This window comes from Triturus cristatus, chromosome 4_1, assembly GCF_964204655.1.
Source record: "Triturus cristatus chromosome 4_1, aTriCri1.1, whole genome shotgun sequence".
Taxonomy (NCBI): domain Eukaryota; kingdom Metazoa; phylum Chordata; class Amphibia; order Caudata; family Salamandridae; genus Triturus; species Triturus cristatus.
In genome coordinates this window covers 635,013,100-635,026,164 of record NC_140585.1, presented here as the reverse complement: position 1 = coordinate 635,026,164, position 13,065 = coordinate 635,013,100, and the positions used below count along the sequence as shown (strand labels likewise).

At 47.0% G+C, this 13,065-nt stretch overlaps 1 protein-coding gene across 1 annotated transcript in view; it reads left to right on the top strand.

Annotated features, from left to right (window-relative positions):
- The window catches only part of LOC146855314 (opsin-VA-like), a 249,924-nt gene that overhangs the window by 216,850 nt on the left and 20,009 nt on the right, over positions 1 to 13,065 (top strand). The gene's annotated exons all lie outside the window — the stretch shown is intronic.

The following is a 13,065-nucleotide window of genomic DNA, read 5'->3' as shown; positions in this document are numbered from 1 at the left end:
TTACATCATCTTGCAGGTCCCTTTATTGCCAATAAACCAGCATATACTTATGGATAATCTTCCGCCCTACGCGTTTGAGGGATCCTTCCCCTTGATCACGGGCATATTAATGCAGTTCAATTAAACAGTGTCACATGGAAAGTGTGGGACTTGTAGTGCTGCATTAACAATTATTCAAATGTTCATAACTCCAATGAGCCTCCTTTCGTGTTGCTGTTAAGTTAAAATACATACCTGAACTTCTGTTGTACTTGTTCTTGAGTGTGGTTCCGTTTGTTGGACAAACAGGAGTGTCAATAGATATATATATATATACACATACGTACATATGTATATATATATATATATAAGTATATATATATACTCCACGCTTTCAATTCCACCGCCGCCGCGCCTCGCGTCCCGGGTGCAAAATTCCTGCGGTGGTGAGCCGCGACACATGAAACCACACGGTTGAGAATTCCTTTGTCAACCCAAAGACGAGTGCACTCACGGGTATTTAATTAAAGTAAAACTTTACTCTGCAAGCCTCCAGAAACTGACGGATGCGTTTCGGCACGTCGCCTTTATCAATGTCAGTTTGCTTACTGTCAAAGTTACCTTTTAAACAAAAATCAACAGAAATGAAAAAGGGAATTGAATTCATCGACACTAAAGATGGTTGCAAATTACCAAAATTGATACACCACCATGGCGGCCATCTTATAGTGTGTAAAGCAACCTCTTATTTAATACAAATATCACTCAATGAGCAATTGTCATATAATTACAATTCATGAATTAAAAAAGTAATCCAGAAAGGCATCATTCGAGTATTGTTGGTCCTAGTTATCTCGCCCTGAATGGGCAATACGATAGGACGTACAACCGAAAGGCATTCAGAAACACTGTACACTGTGCCTCTATAAAGGGATACCAATATCAATGTCTGTTCAACACAAGTATATGTACAGATCAGTTTCTACAGAAACAGCTTCATCTTGATTCTACTAAATCTCTCTGTACAGATGTGTTTCTTAATCATCACAGGTACCCACAGTGAACTCAGTGTGAGGAGAGACAACACCGAGCGCCTAAATTCAAGGCAGTAGTTATTACTCTAGGTGTACCCACATTTCCTCATTGTTGTTGAGGCCTTGCGGGGTCAATGTTTGGAGTTCTTTGCTATATTTGGACTCTAGAACACATAGTTTTCGGACCCTGTCACCCCCTTTCGTTTTTGGGCACCTGATCCAAGCAGAAAAATCTCAGGAGGTTACAGTTACGTGTCATTTGGAAATGACGGGTCACTGAATAAGTGGAGTCATTCTTTGTGATGGCAAGTATGTGCTCTAAGATTCGTTTTTTGGTAGAGTGGATAATGCTCCCTACATACCGCTTGGGGCACGGTCATTCCAGACAGTATACTGTAAAGTCAGAATTACAGTTGAGTAGCGTGTTAATACTTTGTGGCTTTTCAGGGCCCCGTCCTGTAACTTTATGATTCGTTACATTGCTGCTGTATTTACAGGGTTTGCAGTTCATACAAGGAAAAAAACCCTTAGACTGCTCTGCCCTATTGATGTTAGATGTAGTCGAGGGAAAGTGACTATTCCTTAAATGGTCACTGAGTGAAGTACAACGCCTGTAAGTGATTTGCAGTGAGGAGGTGATAGTGCCTTTTAGGATGTTATCTGTCAGCAAGATGTGCCAGTTCTTCTTGAAATACCTCATTACTAGGTGTGATTTCTCATTGTATTCTGTGATCATCCTCACCTGATTATTTACACTGGGATTGCCTGTTGTCATGGAGGTGTTGGTCTTAAGCAGAACCTGTCTAGGTATTTTGTCTGCCCTACACTGTGCCCCTCACAATGAGTTGCTCGTGTATCCCCTCATTCCGAAGCGTTTCATGGTTTCATCCCGTGCATTTTGGTATTTAAGGTCATTAGTACAATTCCGCTTTACACACTCTCCATATGGAATGTTCTTGATTAGACTTCTGGGGTGAAAGCTCCCCCGCGTGTAAAACGGAATTCCCTGCAGTGGGTTTTCTGTAAAGTTTTGAAAGGAGTCTATTCCCTTCTACATAGACCTCCAAGTCAAGATAGAAGACAGCGGTATTGCTTACATGTTCAGAGAAGACAAGATTCAGATTGTTCTGGTTGAGAAAGGTTATATAATCATCAGCAGATGAGCGACTGCCCCTCCACACAATGAAGATATCATCAATATATTGAACACATAGGGCCACGTTCTCAATCCAATTGGTAAGTCCCTCTGCCCAGGCCACGTGCGTGTCCCACCAGGCTATGAACAAGTTTGCATAGCTGGGGGCGAAGCATGTGCCCATCGCTGTCCTCGCTGCTGTCTGTAAAGCTGGCCAGGAAAAATGAATATATTGTTTTATAAGCAAAACCTAATCATAAACAGCATTGCATTATGTGTCTGGTACTTGAGAGGTCTTCTGTTTAGAAACCATTTAACTAACTGCAGAGATGTCTTGCTCATGTTCTATACAGGTATAGAGACTGGTGATATCCAGCGTGATAAGTAGCATATCATCGTCCCATATAATTCCCTCAATTCTTCTCAGAAAGTCTCGAGTGTCACTTACCTAAGGTCTTTGACCCAGGGTGCCAAAAATGAATCAATGTAAGTGGAAGTGTTTTTAAGCAGACTGTTGAGAGATGAGACAATAGGTCTCCCTGGTGGATTTCCTTATGCACCTTGGGTAGGTGGTAGAATGTAGGCAGAACAGGGTGTTCACAGAGAAGAAAGATGTATTCATTCTGATCAAGCATGCCCTCATTCCTCCATTTTTCCAATTCCATAAGGTAGACACTAATGCAATTCGCATAAACCGCTCTGCAGATAGGGAGGTATCATTGTCGATTGGCCAATTGTCTCAATGCTTCCTTGGCATATTGTTCCTTGCTGAAGAGCACAATGTTTTCTCCCTTTTCCGAGGGCTTTATTACAAGGGAGGTATCCTTCTTAAGCGATTCTAAGGCTTTCCACTGTTTGAACGGGATATTGTATTTCTTTGGCTGATATGTATTCCTTAGAGAGGAGTTGATGGTTTTCAAGTCCGCAATCACTGCCTCATTGAAAACATCAATGACATCATGTGGCATTTGGGGTTTTGTTCTTGATTTCCTCTTCACTTCACTTCTCCCCCCACTTGTGGGATACCAGTTGTGTTAGGACATATACCCGTTGCTGTCATTTCTTCAGAGGTTCTAATTTCCAATGCTTCCCCTAAAGCCTGTAGTGCCATCAGGGTATCTAGGTCATTGCCTGTTAGAAGGTCCATGTCATCTATGTCTGCAGTTCCTTCTCAAGATGGGTTTGACTGGTGCAACAGGTGAATCTTCTGTAGTTTTAGTTTTCTTACAAATTTAAAGAGGTCAATACGTGTTTGTGCATCTTGAAAACTAGCCGTGGGGCAGAAAGTCAGGCCTAATTTTAAAACCTGTTGTTCGTCTGTGTTTAAAGTTCTGTTTAAAAGGTTGATAACAGTTTTCTCCTCTATTGTTTCTGCCATTTGCCATGTTGTCCCCTGCTGCGTGTCACTCTCATGTTTGAGGGTTCTCCCCGATCTCTTTTGGCCCTTTCTGGTTTTGTGTTTGGACGGTCTGGGGGGTGAGATCTCTGGTTCACTGTGGGTATCTGTGACGATTAAGAAACACATCCGTTGTGAGAAGTTGGCCTGGTATATGCTGTCCACTAATTATTGTGTATCTTTCACTAATTATAGTGGGCACCCTGCACCAGTCCAAACAACCCCTTATTGATGATAGGTTAAAGACAACCTTTATTGAAAGCTATCCTAGTGGTAGCTATGGAGAGCAGCCTTCAGGCTAAGTCTTGAAGGAATGTAAAGCAGCTTGTTTTACCAGTCTAGAATCTCTTGAGTGGCTAAGTGAAAGGAGACCACACCAGGTATATATATAAAATGTATGTATTTATTACTAAACACACCCCTCTAGTCTCTTTATGAGGCTAGAGGCAAAAGCACATCAATTACACTTCAAATATTAAAGTAAAGTAGCACAAATACACGCTAGGCCCTAGGGGCAAACCAAACAATATTTTAAAAAAGTGGTATAAGAACCACGACTTAACTAGACACAAGGCCTAGAGCCTGTAGAATCGCTGGGACCCCAAGGAACCAGCCAAGGTAGTGACACAGTGTGAGAACACAGCCGCAAGCTCCCATTAGCTTCTATGGGGAAAGTCGCTGTTAGATTTTTAAAGTTTAAGGACACTTAGAAATGGACTAGGACCAAGCCCTCTTGGACTTAGACAGTTCTAGGATCAACACCCACGGGAGCACCAGAGTACTCGAGTTACCTCACCCAGGGAAGCTGGGTGCATAGGTGTCAAATGGTGTCGGGTCACGTCGTCGTTTTCAATGGAAGCTGGTGAAGAAGTGCTGCTGCCGGGAAGATGCGAAGTGTCCGAAGAGATCCAAGCCTGGATCGGAGATGTGAAGAACCTGAAAGCGGAGGGGACAGAGTCTGGGTCACTTGCCAGTGATCAGGGGCACGATAGACGAATGCCCACCGATGTCGGGTGTTTCAGGTGAAAGAGGTGAAGCTTGACTCTTCAGCCACGTGGACCAGGAGGCATCAAGGACAACCAGGAGCTGGATTTGAGCTGTACCACAAAGGATGTCAAGTGCTGCAGTTTCGGTGCCCGGATTGGACACAACAAGCCTTGGCAAAAGCAACCCACACAGAAAGGAGAAAGATGCTTCGGTGCGGACCAGCAAGGTCCTGGGTACTCTCCAAGCAATGGAAAGTCAGGGCACATCTGGAGTAACCAGGAAAGCCCAATTAAAGTAAAGTTACCCTTCTCAGGGACCCACAAGTCGACGGACAAGGGATCTCGAAGGGACCTCAAAAGGAATCACAAAATGGCGGCCCACGGGCCACTCGCAGTGGGCAGGCCAGCAATCACAGTGGATTCACTGCTCGGGTCTGGGCTACAAGTAACCCAATGCACAGCCTCAAGGATGTCGAGAAGCTATTGCACTAGCAAATGTGCATGGTGTCCAGGGGTTCTGGTTCCATGGTACCCAAGAGGGCTAAGGGTCTCAGCTTTGCTGGGGACTCGGTTTGGCCTCTGGGAAGTCTGGAAATCTACCTCTGGTGTTGCAAAGTCTTCGGCGCCCGGCAGGAGCTTCGGAGATGCAGACAGGACAGATGTGTCTTTGGTGCCTGCCAAGCAGGGGAGTAACTCCTTTACCCCAAGGGAGATTCTTCTGTCATCTGGCATTGAACAGATCGTCGAAGGTCCAGGATTCAGTTTCAGAGTTCGTCCAGGATTATCTAAAGTTCTGGTTACAGAGGTTCCTTCTTTATACCCAAGGAAGGGGTTGGACTAACTCAGGGGACCCAGCTATGGGAGGGTTTGGAAAGAGGGGTGGCTACACCCATTTCCATTATCCAGTTTTGCAGCAAAGCAGGGGCTGGTAGCCCCTGCAACCGGCTTGAGCTTGACTATACACAAGGACACCAAATGTGCCCCCAGTGCAGGACTTCACAGCACTCTCAGAGTTCACCCACCCAGCCCCAATACACTAAAGCCTGTCTGGGAGGGGGTAACACCTCACTGTGACAAGTAACCTATTGTCCAGGCCTCCCCTTCCGGAGTTTCGGTCAGCAGCAGGAGGCCAGACTTGTGTCTGTGGCTGCGGCATCCATTTTGTGATGCCAGGGCTCTGTTAAGCTGGTACCGGGTATACCGGTGCTGTCATGTCTCTCCCTCTAGAAGGGTGGGATCATACGCCCACACCAGTTACTGCTGTGGGGGTATGATTCCAAGATGTTTGACACCAAACACGACATGTTTCTGTGCAGCCAGTCCAAAGTTAGCATTTACCGTTTGGTTATAATGCACTTAAGAGTATATGGTCAGGCTGCGTCACAGACAACCCCGTAGAAGAGATTCCAAAGGCTGCAGAGGGGCTCTTCACATGCATAGGCACCCTCTCACATAAAACCAAGCACCCTGCCTTCAGGATTGATAAGGCCTACCATAGTGGTGACTGATGGGTGTATATGTGCAGTGATAGGTGAGATATAGTGAACCTATATCTCAGTAAGGGGTGCATGCACCACCTTACTCAGGCTGCAGTAGCAGACCTGTGGTGTCATTTTGGAGGGCTTCCCAGGGGTGGCATAATACATTTCAGCCCATGGTAGGCCTCTGGGGTACCTATGCCCTGGGTACATAGTATACCATATACTAGGGACTTATAAGGGCACCCCAGAATCCAATCTGTGGTGTACCTAAGGTACTAGGAATCAATTTAGAGAGGAAGCAGCTAGGCTGGGGTCCTGAATAGCAGGGCCCCAGCCAGACTAAAGTCAAAAAACAGTGACACATCTGCAAAAAGTGGGGGTAACAATAAGAAGCGGATCCTACTATCCTACACAACCCCCCCCAAACGCAGGGACATTAAACTAACCTTGACCAGTTGTGTCTTCTTGTTCTAAGTGGAAATATCTGGAGAGTCCATCTGCAGTGGCATGGTTACACCCAGGTCTATGTTCCACTGTATAGTCCATCCCCTGTAGGGAAATGGACCACCGTAAAAGTTTGGGGTTTTCACCCTTCATCTCTTTTAGCCATAAGAGGGGTTTATGGTCTGTCTGAACAATGAAGTGAGTACCAAACAAGTATGGCTTCAACTTCTTCAGAGCCCAAACCACAGTAAAGGCCTCCCTCTCAATGGCTGACCAACGTTTCTTTCTGGGTGTCAGCCTCCTGCTTATGAAAGCTACTGACTGATCCTGACCTTCATCATTCAACTGGGACAGTACATCCCCTACGCCCAACTCAGGTGCATCTGTTTGCAAAATGAACGTTTTGGGGTAATCAGGACTTTGCAGAATGGGAGCAGTGCACATGGCCTGCTTCAGGTCATCAAATGCCTTTTGACTGCTAGCTGTCCACTGAACCTTTTTTGGGCATCTTCTTGGAAGTAAGGTCATTTAATGGAGTCACAATGAATCCATAACCTTTTACAAATCTTCTGTAATACCCAGTCAGGCCTAAGAAGGCTCTCACCTGAGTCTGGGTAGTGGGAGCAACCCAATCCATTATGGTCTGGATTTTGCTCTGCAATGGTTGAACCTGGCCTCCACCTACAAGGTGGCCCAGGTACACAACCTGACTCTGCCCTATCTTGCACTTGGTAGCCTTGATAGTTAGGCCTGCTTTTTGCAGGGCCTCCAAAACATTCCTTAGGTGGACCAGGTGATCCTCCCAGGTGGAGCTAAAGACAGCAATATCATCCAGATATGCTGCACTATAGTCTTCCAGGCCTGTAAGGACTTTATTCACCAACCTTTGGAAAGTGGCAGGTGCATTCTTCAAACCAAATGGCATTACCACAAATTGATAGTGCCCACTAGGGGTAGAAAATGCTGTCTTTGGCTTTGCATCATCAGCTAGTGTGATCTACCAGTAGCCAGCTGTCAAGTCAAATGTGCTTTGAAACTTGGCTGAGGCCAAAGTATCTATTAGCTCATCTGTCCTTGGGATGGGATGGGCATCAGTCCTAGTGACTGCATTGAGACCCCTGTAATCCACACAAAACCTCATCTCTCTCTTTCCATCATTGGTGTGAGGTTTAGGCACCAGGACTACCGGACTAGCCCAAGGGCTATCTGAGGGTTCAATGACTCCCAAATCCAACATCTTTTGGACTTCTGTCCTGATACAGTCCCTGACATGATCAGGTTGCCTGTAGATCTTATTGTTCACAGGCAGACTGTCCCCAGTGTCCACTTCATGAGTGCACCAGGTAGTCTGACTTGGAGTCAGAGAAAACATATGTCTGAACTGTCTGAGAACTTTTCTGCAGTCTGTTTGCTGCTGGACAGTGAGGCTGCCTGCCAAGGCTACACTATCTACTGATCCATCATCAGGGTTCTGAGAGAGCAGGTTAGGGAGTGGGTCACTCTCTTCCTCCTGTCCCTCATCAGTAGTCATGAGCAAGCCCATGTCTGCCCTGTCAACATATGGTTTTAGTCTGTTAATATGAAGTACCCTATGGGGACTCCTGGGGCTCCAAGGTCTACCAAGTAGGTAACCTCCCCTTTCTGCTCAACAATTGTATGGGGGCCACTCCATTTATTTTGGAGGGCTTATGGGGCCACAGGCTCCAACACCCACACTTTCTGCCCTGGCTGGTAAACAGTCAGCACAGCCTTTTGGTCATGCTAGGCCTTTTGTATTTCCTGGCTAGCCTCAAGGTTTTTAGCTGACTTTTTCATATACTCAGCCATCTTGGGGCGGAGACCAAGTACATAGTCCACTATGTCCTGTTTGGGGGTTTGAGAGGTAACTCCCATCCCTCCTTCACCAGACACAAAGGATCCCTAACAGGATGGCCAAACAAAAGTTCAAAAGGGCTGTAACCAACCCCCTTTTGAGGCACCTCCCTGTAGGCAAATAAAAGGCAGGGCAAAAGGATTTTCCATCTGCGCCTAAGCTTTTCTGGGAGACCTTTGATCATGCCCTTTAAGGTTTTCTTGAACCTTTCAACTAAACCATTGCATAGTGGGTGATAGGGTGTGGTGAATTTATAATTCACTCCACACTCCTTCCACATTGCAATCAAGTAACTGGACATGAAGTTTGCACCCCTGTCAGATACTACATCCTTAGGAAAACCCACTCTTGAGAATATACCCAAGAGGGCCCTTGCCACCACAGGTGCTGTAGTGGTCCTAAGTGGAATGGCTTCTGGGTACCTAGTGGCATGGTACACCACCACCAGGATAAATCTGTGCCCAGATGCTGTTTGAGGATCCATAGGACCAACAATGTCAATCCCAACCCTCTCAAAGGGAACCCCCACCACAGGTAGTGGTATCAGGGGGGTCTTTGTGGTTCCACCTGCCTTCCCACTGGTTTGACAGGTTACACAGGAGCAACAAAACTCCTTAGTGTCTTCAGACATGTGTGGCCAATGAAAGTGAGGAACAATTCTGTTCCAAGTCTTGTTTTGGCCCAAGTGTCCTGCTAGGGGAATATCATGGGCTAGTGTCAGTAGGAAGCCCCTAAACGTCAAAGGTACTACCAACCTCCTGGATGCACCAGGCCTGGGGTCTCTACTCTCTGAATAAAGGAGTCCATCATCCCAATAGATTTTATGGGTGCCACTAGCATTCCCAGCAGCCTCATCAGCAGCTTGCTTTCTGAGGGGTTCAAGAGAGGGGCAGGTTTGCTGCTCCTGGCTCAGATCTGCCCTGGAAGGGACCCCTGTCCCAAGAACTCAACCTGGTCAGGTTCAAGCTCCTCTGGGACAGTTCCTTCTTCAGGTCCAAGATCATCTCCCTCAGGAGACTGGTCTGTATTCTGAGTCAGGGGGGAAGGCACTGCCTTAATCCTACTGCTCCTCCTCTTGGGAGGCACCTGGTCCATTCTTCCAGAATCCAGGGCCTGTTCAGTTTTAGACATTTTGGCCTGTGACCTGGTCACAGCAAATACATGTGCAGGGATCCCTAGCATTTCTGCATGTGTCTGGAGCTCCACTTCAGCCCAAGCTGAAGTTTCCAGATCATTGCCAAGCAAGCATTCAACAGGGAGGTCTGCACTTGCCACAACCTTTTTGAGGCCAGTTACCCCTCCCCGGGAGAAATTAACACCTGCTAAGGAATGGTCTGTCCTGACATTGCTAGCATTGGTCACTTGGTACATTTCACCTAGTATAATCTGGCCAGGATCCACAAGATCTTGTGTTACCATTGTGACACTTGGTCCTGTGTCCCTGAATGCCAAAGCCTCTTTTCCATTAATCAAAGGCTGTTGTCTGTATTTGCCCAAGTTACTGGGACTCACAAAGGGGGACATATCCATTCCCCCATCACAGATCAGGACAGCCTAAGTTGGAACTCCGACTAGGCCAGAGTCCATCTTAGAACCCAGGGTTAACCCTACTACACCCTTATTCTGAGTATTACCACCACCAATTGTAGCTGAACTAGGGGGAACAGTTCCCTTAGGGGTATTGGTGGCTGGAGTTGAGTCTTTGGAGTTGGTGCAATCACTAGTCCAGTGAGTTTTCTGCTTACATATCTTGCACCATGGTTTCTTTTGGCCTTTTCCTTTGTTAGATTGGGACTCCCCCCTGAAGAAGATTTTTGGGAACCTTGTGAAGACTTCTGGTCTTTACCCTTCTCCCCACCCCTGTCGGAGTTCTTAGAATCTTGCTTCTTTGGGTCACCACCTTGGTTCTGAACCTTCTGCCTCACCCTGGTTCTGACCCACTTGTCTGCCTTCTTTCCCAATTCTTGGGGAGAGGTCAGATCAGAGTCCACCAGGTACTGATGCAACAGCTGATTTTGACAATTATTAAGGCTCTGCTCCCTCATAATTAAGTTGTACAATCCTTTGAAATCACACACCTTGCTGCCAAGCAACCGGCCCTCCAGAGCCTTAGTAGCACAATCTACAAAGTCCACCCAATCTTGATTCTGTGCCTTTTGGATATCCCTGAACTTTAACCTATATTGTTCAGTGGTTAGGCCAAACCCATGCATCAATGCACTCTTCAAGCTTTGGTAATCATCAGCATCCTCTTCTCTTACAGTGAGGAGCTTATCTCTACCTTTGTCTGCAAAGGAGAGCCAAAAAATTGCTGCCCACTGCTCCTGGGGGACCCTCTGAACTTTACAGGCCCTTTCCAGTGCAGTAATCCATTTGTGGATGTCATCTCCACTCTGGTAGGGAGGGGCAATCTTGTTTAGGTTTCTATGGTCATGAGACCTCCCTAACAATAGGGATGTTGCTGCCACCATGGGACTCTAGTCCCATCTTATGTCTAGCTCTATTGAGCTCTAGGGACCTCCTTTCTAGGGCTATCTGCTTTCTCCTGATTTTAAGCTGAGCTTGCTCATACTGGAGCAGTCTGTCCCTCCTCTCCTGAGAGATTTCCCTCCTATGAGGGGGCACAGGTCCCTATGAAGGTGTCAGAATGATTAGTCTCCTGAGAAGGAGATCTGGACCTTCTAGGCACACCCCCACCCTTCCTGGTGGGGTAAGGAGAAGGCCATAATGGCCATCTTCCTCATCTTCAGGAGGAGTTGCATTTTCCAGGTCAGGATCATTATCATCCTCCTGGCCAGCTCCAGAGGTCAGGTCAGGGGTATCTGAACCCCTAGGCCCTTCCTCATCAGCTGCCCCACCCACTCCACCTACCCCTTCAGACCCTGTAGGTCTTCTGAGATCATCTAACAGAAGTACCTCTATGGGGCGCTGGGTGTTTGCACTTTTGCCTGTCTTCAGTCTCCTAGTACTGCATAATGCTCTCAATTCCAAGAAGGGGAGGTTATCATACTTGGAGGGGAGAAACCCACTGGCTTCTGTCAGGGACCCACTGGTTCCTGGCCTTGAAGACATTACTAGTGAGGTGTGGTGTATGCACTACCTACTCTAGTGTGCCCTACTAAACTCTCTTGAGTTGTAGAAAGAGTGTGCTAAGCTCTTGACACACAACTCTAAGTTCAGTAGAACTTACTGTATTCTAGGCTTGTATTATATGTACCTTAGGTACCTTTAGTGGTTTTCAGTTAGTCACTCACTTGAGATTATCTGGTAAAACAATAGCAAGATGGAATCCCATACGCTGCACACCAATGTGAGAAGTTGGCCTCGTATATGTTGTCCACTAGTTATAGTGGGCACCCTGCACTAGTCCAAACAACTCCTAATTGATGATAGGTTAAAGACAACCTTTATTGAAAGCTATCCTAGTGATAGCTATGGAGAGCAGCTTTCAGGCTAAGTCTTGAAGGAATGAAAGCAGCTTGTTTTACCAGTCTATAATCTCTTGAGTGGCTAAATGAAAGGAGACCACACCAGGTATATACATACAATATATTGATTTATTACTTAACACACCCCTCTAGTCTCTTTATGATGCTAGAGGCAATAGCACATAAATTACACTTCAACTATTACAGTAAAGTGTGAGAACACAGCCGCGAGCTCCCGTTAGCTTCTATGGGGAAAGTCACGTTAGATTTTTAAAGTTTAAGGACACTTAGAAATGGACTAGGACCAAACCCTCTTGGACTTAGACAGTTCTAGGGTCAACACCCACTGGAGCACCAGAGTACTCGAGTTACCTCACCCAGGGAAGCCGGGTGCAGCGGTGTCAAATGGTGTTGGGTCGCGTCGTCGTTTTCAATGGAAGTTGGTGAAGAAGTGCTGCTGCCGGGAAGATGCGAAGTGTCCGAAGAGATCCAAGCCTGGATCAGAGATGTGAATAACCTGAAAGCAGAGGGGACAGAGTCTGGGTCACTTGCCAGTGACCAGGGGCACGATAGACAAATGCCCACTGATGTCGGCTGTTTCAGGTGAAGGAGGTGAAGGTTGACTCTTCAGCCACGAGGACCAGGAGGCGTCGAGGACAACCAGGAGCTGGATTCGAGCTGTCCCACAAAGGATGTCGAGTGCTGCAGCATCAGTGCCCGGATTGGACACAACAAGCCTTGGCAACAGCAACCCACGCAGAAAAGAGAAAGATGCTTCAGTGCAAACCAGCAAGGTCCTGTGGACTCCCCAAGCAATGGAGAGTCAGGGCACGTCTGAAGTAATCAGGGAAGTCCAATTAAAGTAAAGTTACCCTTCTCAGGGACCCACAAATCAACGGGCAAGGGATCGCGAAGGGACCTCAAGAGGAATCACAAAATGGCGGCCCACGGGTCACTCGGAGTGGGCAGGCCAGCAATCTTTGGTGGATTCACTGCTCGGAGTTTGGGATACAAGTAACCCAATGCACAGCCTCAAGGGACGTCGAGAAGCTATTGCACTAGCAAATGTGCACGGTGTCCAGGGGTTTCAGTTCCACAGTACCCACGAGGACTACGGGTCTCAGCTTTGGTGGGGACTCGGTTCGGCCTCTGGGAAGTCTGGAAATCCATATCTGATGTTGCAAAGTCTTTGGCGTCCGGCGGGAGCTTCGGAGATGCAGACCGGACAGATGCGTCTTTGGTGCCTGCCAAACAGGGGAGTAACTCCTTTACCCCAAGGGAGATTCTTCAGTCATCTGGCGTTGAACAG